General features: G+C 42.7%; 1 non-coding gene across 1 annotated transcript; it reads left to right on the top strand.

Annotated features, from left to right (window-relative positions):
* The first annotated feature begins 535 nt into the window (after positions 1 to 535).
* Positions 536 to 617, top strand: trnas-acu (transfer RNA serine (anticodon ACU)). Its single transcript has one exon. It is a non-coding gene; the product is annotated as a tRNA-Ser (tRNA).
* Positions 618 to 7,124: the final 6,507 nt, after the last annotated feature.

Genomic DNA, 7,124 nt, shown 5'->3' with positions numbered 1-7,124 from the left:
ATATCTGAGTGGAAGAAAGGTGTTCCGAATAATGACATTGAGCACTATGCACTCTACTCCAGTCTGGCAAACAATTCCTCACAGGCAATTTAATAAACAATAGACAATAGGTGCAGGGACAGGCCATTCTGCCCTTCGAGCCAGCACCACCATTCAATATGATCATGACTGATCATCCTCAATCAGTATCCTGTTCCTGCCTTATCCACATAACCCTTGATTCCACTATCCTTAAGAGCTCTATCCAACTCTTTCTTGAAAGAACACCTCCTACTGTCTCGGGTTCTTCATTCCATTGACTTCAAATCTTCACAGAATTCAACAGACCTTGTTACATAGTCATTTCTTCATTTTTGTTCAGACCACTGTGAGCAGAGTGTCACAGTGCGAATGCGCTTGCCCCACAACCCAGATGACAGACAATAGTCTTGGAACCGTACTGTGCTATTTATGATTTCACCAAAACAAGGGAGAAATGTCTGCTGCTCTGCATAATTTATGCAATTCACTTATTCATAAGGATGCAGGCGTATGTGACGAGGTGGCCGAGAGGTTAAGGCGATGAACTACTAATCCATTGTGTTCTGCACGCGTGGGTTCGAGTCCCACTCTCGTCAGTGCTGTCAGTGATTTTCAATGTTGCTATTTTTGGATGATCACAACTGTCTTACTGAAATTGGAACTGCAATATCAGTTTGTATGCATCGACGCTATTATAAAATCTCAAAGAATAATTTGGTCCTGTTGCCTAAACTGCATTGAAATGTAGATTGCATTGGGATATTGAAAAGGAACGAGACTTTCTTTTACAAGTCAAGCTGCTGTGACCTTTTATCGTACGAAAGAGATCCAGGAAAGCCAAATAACAAGAGATGTGAAGGGCATGTTTATGCAGTGGGATTCTTAATGATTATTTTGTCAAATGAAATCTGGAGCAGGTTGAGTAGAAGTGGTTCATCTTGGTGAGAAGAGCACAAAATAATGGAGATATTTCAAAAGGAGCAGGGCGTGGGTGTAGGGCCATCGAGAACTAGCTGTAAATGTACAGTAGAGAATTGCCGATGTGGGTGCTGTGCATGGGCACGGAAAGACTTACACATTGGTCTCGCCCTCGCCCCTTGCTCTCGCCATTGATGAATGCTGGACATAAGGCCTAAATACAAGATGTGGGAAGCGAGTCCCTCTCGTTCTGCACACACTGGAAGCATCACATTGAACTATGAAAAACTGGAGAAGTCAGCATGTTAACTGTAGGGGCTGAACCTAAACTGTGGATCAATAACCACAGATTCATGCAGCATAAACATGAAAAATGATTTAAAGTGTCTTTATACGCATGTCATTAACAGACGTTTCGCTCTAATACCCGTGTGGTTGAAAGAATAAGGCAACACATTTCAGATGGATGACAACGTAACCAATTTTGTTTTGAAATTGAGATCTATTTGATCATTTTACACAGTGAACAAGTTTATTTTAAATAATGTAAACCACATTCCCTTACCTGGAATAAAAGTGTGATTTCACTACAAACATTGTCCTTGCTAAGTCGCAATTACTCAACATGAAAAATAGGATATAATTTTTATTGAGAATACATCAATTAGCACCATTATCTAACTTCGGATTGACTGCAATATGCATATGCTAAATAAGGTTTAAGAAAGAATGACTTTTGGAAATAATGATTCGATGGTGCCTAAAATTAATATCAGGTTCTCATGATGTGGATATACCACCAATGGCTCCAGTGGTGGAAATGCTTAGTGAGCAGTATTTCCATGATGGTATAGAGGTGTGTGATCTGCCAGGAATGGGAGCTCCCACTTCATCTGGAGCAGCGTCTGTTGACATGGACCAGGGAGCATTGTGACATCAGACTGGGAGTTCCAACCACACGTGGAGCAACTTTTATTGACATTGCGCAGCAGGGAGTATTGGAACATTAGACTGAGATCCAGCCTCACCTGGAGCAGCCTCTATTGACATGAAGCAGCAGGAAGCATTGAAACATCATACTGCGATTTCTAACCTCATTTGGAGCAGCTTCAGTTGACATGGAGCAGGGAGCTTTGCAAGATCCGTCTGGGAGCTCCACTCTCACCAGGAGCAGCTTTTAATGTCATGTAGCAGCAGGAAGCATTGGGACATCAGAGTGATAGATCCAACCTCAACTGGACCGCTTCTATTGACATGGAGCAGGGAGCATTGGGACATCAAACTGGGATCTCCAACTTCAATTAGAGCAGCTTCTATTGAATGGAGCAGCAAGAAGCATTGAAACGTCAGGTTGGGAGCTCCAACCGCACTTGGAGCAGTTGGTATTTACATGGAAGAGGAGGGAGGATTGGGACATTAGGCTGGGGAAAGGATCTTCAACTATTTTAATCTTTAGTAAAATATGATTCAACGACTCAGATGTTAATTGATTTATGATGAATCTTTCCCGGGGAAATAATTGATTCTTTAGATATTAAAGACAAGTCCTGCAAATATTCAACTCATCAAAACGCATTGGTACAGAGAGAAACGGGAGTGATGTTTCATGTCTTTGTCTTTTCTTTTCTGGCCGACTCTGCACTGGTTTACATCACCGGAAGGACGTTTTCAGTCATTTCATGTTGTTCAGTTTCCTGCAAATACGGACAGGTCATTAACGTAATCTAAAACTGAAAATTAACGGGAATATGCGATGTTATGATTAGGCTGGAGTTTACCTCAAGTTATGATGAAAAAGCAGCAAAGTAAGTTGCAATTTCCTTGATAAGCAGTGGCCTCATTGATTGGTTGATCAGATTGTGAATGGTCATTTTTTGAGGACAATTTGAAGAGAATCAATGATGGTGATTATCTTTGTTCTTTGTTCACCTTGTGACTGTTACTGTTATTGCTCATGTCCTTCTTAACACCACAGCTCTTTCGCGTGTAAAATCTCGGCTGTGCATCTGGCCAGTGGTATAACCATTCGTATAGCTGGCTACGGATCAGGCAGTTGTAAGTTCGACTTTTACTTGGCACAAGCGCATTGTGGAGATTCATCATACATACAAACTATTCATTTTTGTTCTGCTGAGGTGGATAATACTTGAAATTTTCATCTCCACGAACGAAAATTCTTTCACTGTCTTCGATGATTTAAACATTACCAAGAACAATCAGAGTTAAAATCACACAGCACCAGATTGTATCGAACAGACGTATTTGGAAGCATCAGTGTTCCATACACTGCTTCTTCATCAGGTATTTGTCAACTGTTGGAATCTAAAATGGCTTTGTGTGATTTTTAAATTTGGCCGCCCCAGTCCAACACCAACACCTCCAAGTCATGGGTATCATCGACACCACGAACGGTTTGTTAAAGTACAGATGATCTTCCAAAAGATCGCGCATATTGACAAACATGCCAAGTTTCTGCAGAAAAACACCCACCTGGTGAAGGAGCGGCTCTCTGAAAGCTAGTGCTTCCAAATACACCTGGTGGACTATGCCCTGATATTGTGTAATTTTTAACTTTGTCTACTCAACTCAAACACTGGCACTTCCATATCATAGACAACATCAGTCATTGTTGTGGTTCTGTTCTCTGAGCTGGAAGTTTTTGTTGCAAACGTTTAGTCCCCTGGCTAGGCGACATCATCAGTGCTTGGGAGCCTCCTGCGAAGCGTTTCTTTGATGTTTCCTCCGGTGTTTATAGTGGTCTGTCCCTGCCGCTTCCGGTTGTCAGTTTCAGCTGTCCGCTGCAGTGGTTGGTATATTGGGTCCAGGTCGATGTGTTTGTTGATGGAGTTTGTGGATGAATGCCATGCCTCAAGGAATTCCCTGGCTGTTCTCTGTCTGGCTTGCCCCACGATAGTAGTGTTGTCCCAGTCGAATTCATGTTGCTTGTTGTCTGCGTGTGTGGATACTAAGGATAGCTGGTCGTGTCGTTTCGTGGCTAGTTGATGTTCATGAATGAGGATTGCTAGCTGTCTTCCTGTTTGTCCTATATAGTGTTTAGTGCAGTCCTTGCATGGTATTTTGTACACTATATTCGTCTTGCTCATGTTTGGTATCGGGTCCTTCGTTCTGGTGAGTGGTTGTCTGAGCGTGGCTGTTGGTTTGTGTGCCGTTATGAGTCCTAGGGGTCTCAGTAGTCTGGCAGTCAGTTCCGAGATGCTCCTGATGTATGTTAGTGTGGCTAGTCCTTTTGGTTGTGGTATGTATGTCCGCGTTCCGTGGTCTTTCTCTTAGGCATCTGCTGATGAAGTTGCGCGGGTATCCGTTTTTGGTGAATACCTTGTGTAGGTGCTCCTCTTCTTCTTTTTGCAGTTCTGGTGCATTGCAGTGTGTTGTGGCCCTTTTGAATAGTGTCCTGATGCAGCTTCATTTGTGTGTGTTGGGGTGGTTACTTTCGTAGTTTAGGACTTGGTCTGTGTGTGTGGCTTTCCTGTATACTCTTGTAGTGAATTCTCCGTCTGGTGTTCTCTGTACCATCACGTCTAGGAATGGGAGTTGGCTATCCTTTTTTTCTTCTCTCGTGAATCGGATTCCTGTGAGTGTGGCATTAATGTGCCGCTGTGTTTTTTTCAGGAACAGGAAGACAAATGGGATGAGGGACGGACGAGAGAGTTAGGGAGAGTGCGAGGGAAAGACATCTTCAAGAACTTTTGGGTTAAAATCCTGATACATGAAACGCAGAAATATCAGAGAACTAAATTCGATAGAAAACAACTCATCACCTTGGAGAATATTATGTGAAAACGATTAATTTCTTACCGTGTTTCACCAAAATGCCTTTGAGAAAACTAACCGCCATGATGTGGATTCAAGCCGAATTCGCTGCAATCACAATGCAGAATACGAACTATTGAACGGTTACAGCATTCCACAGACAACGCTTGAAAACTGCAACCAGTATGGTAGTGGAGTAAATGTCAGGAAGAATTTATAATATCAAGACTTAGCGACAGGCATGTGGGAACACAGAATGTACCGAATCTTTAACCTTAGCGTCCCCAGAGACTGTAGAGATTCCATGAATGAGAGTATTGAAGAATGGGATTAATGAGACTCTCCAAACTCTTGGGACAGTGCAGGATATTGTTGAAATGTATGCTTCAATAGCATTATAGTTTAACATCGGCTACTTCATCACTTTGCCCACACAAGGCAGTACCAACTGCTGCATGCAATCACACATACTCCCAGGTCTGGACCCGGAATCAGAGAAACTGGGTGAAGCATAGACGAAGATCCAATCGGAAATTGGGATGGAATGACGAGAGAGAGGCGCATGTATTTCCGAGGTTGGGACAGCTCCTGGTCAAAAGCGGGGCGGAAGGAAATACTTTCCCCCATTTATAATATTATGACCATGAACAGTACATGTTGCTGAGAATGCCGTTTGGCGCATCTCAAGCGTGTGGAGACTTTACCTTTGGGGCGGCAAGGTTCGAAATTTCATTTTCCTGTTTGGATCAGTGTTTTTGACATTGACAGTAGGATATGCTTTTGTCGCATCAGCTCAGAATCAGCTTCTTGTTCCCAGTAAATACTGCAACCTGGAGAAGGTGGTGCTGTGGTTTTATAATAAACTCGTCATCCGTGGGAACTCACACACGGAACTGGTAATGTTAAAGTTCGACGAATAAAACCTGGAATGAAAGCCTGACCTCAGGAACAGAGAACATGCCTTTAATTTCCTGCAATCCATTCATGCATATCGCTTATGCAGGGGATGCCACCATCTTCACCCAATCCGGCCTACTTGTGACTCCAGGACCTGAACAGCATAGCTGACCCCTAATCCGAAAATGACGACCGTGTGGGAAAGCAGGCCATTCGGCCCTTCCCGTCGACACCATCCCTTCGAAGCGCATCTTATCAGACCCACACTCCATACCAATTCCTTTCCCCTTCATTTTCCATGGCTGATCCCAGTAACCTGTACACCTTCAGACTGTGGGAGGAAACTCACACAAGCAAAGAGAGAATGTGAAAAATGCACACAGTCACATGAGATTGGGATCGAATCCATGTCTCTCATGCAGCGAGACAGCAGCGAATCACGAAGAACAACAAATGCTGTCCTGAGCAGCGACATCCACACCCTGTGGGTATATCGGGAAGAATAAAAACACGTTCACAACATGGACAACGGGACTTGTGTCTGCGTGGACATGAGTTGAACCTATCATTCTTCCTGGGTAGATACAAGGACACCGATATCACAGATAAACCAGCGCAATGCGGGATTCAATTATCTGCTGAAGTGGAAACTTATCTACTCAGTCAAACTGGGGACAGACTATTCAACATTCCCGTGTGTGGGAAGGGCTCAATGAGCAGAAGAACCTCCAAAGTAACCAGCAAGATTACATATTCCAGAAGGAGATCAATTAAACTGTCAACGCTGTTGTTAATCCCAACCAGCTGCCAGTTTAATAGTGTCAAAGTCATAGACTCACACAGCATGAAAACAGGCCTTTCACTCCTACCAACTCATACTGCACATAATGCCAAACTAAATGAGTCGCATCTGACGGCTCTTGTAACTGCTGAGGGTTAATAATGCCCTTGTGATATTATTACTGCATTGTTAATATGAATGTCCAGATATAATTCTATGGACACGGGTTCAAACCCTGGCATGGCAGATGCTGGAATTTTATTTAAATAAATACCTAGAGTCTAATGATGATGTTGAATCAGTTGTTATGGATCTGATTCACTAATTCCTGATAGGGAAGGAAACTGCCATACCTATCTGGTCTGGCTGGTATGTGACTCCAGATCCATAATATCGTAGTTTATTCTGAACTTTCCTCTGGGCAATAAATAATGTACTAGTCATGAATGAATAGCTTTTGTTAATCCCACTGAAAGTTTCCAATTCATTTATCGATCCAAATATCCTGTAACTACTGTAAATGTACTTTCATTCATCACTGCCTCAGGAAGTGAATTGCACACATAAATTATTCTCTGTTAAACAAAAAGCCTCTCATGTCTTATTTTAAATCCCTCTTTTCATTTTAAATATTTGCCCTCTCGTCTTGAAGTGCCCCTCCTTGAAGAAATGATAGTTACAGTTAACTCTAGCTGAACTCTCAAAAATTTATAAATGTCTATCAGGTCGCCTTTCA

Source organism: Chiloscyllium plagiosum, unplaced genomic scaffold (assembly GCF_037043375.1).
Source record: "Chiloscyllium plagiosum isolate Xiang-an unplaced genomic scaffold, Cpla_swu_hap1 HiC_scaffold_47, whole genome shotgun sequence".
Taxonomy (NCBI): Eukaryota; Metazoa; Chordata; class Chondrichthyes; order Orectolobiformes; family Hemiscylliidae; genus Chiloscyllium; species Chiloscyllium plagiosum.
This window is presented reverse-complemented; position numbering and strand designations above follow the sequence as displayed.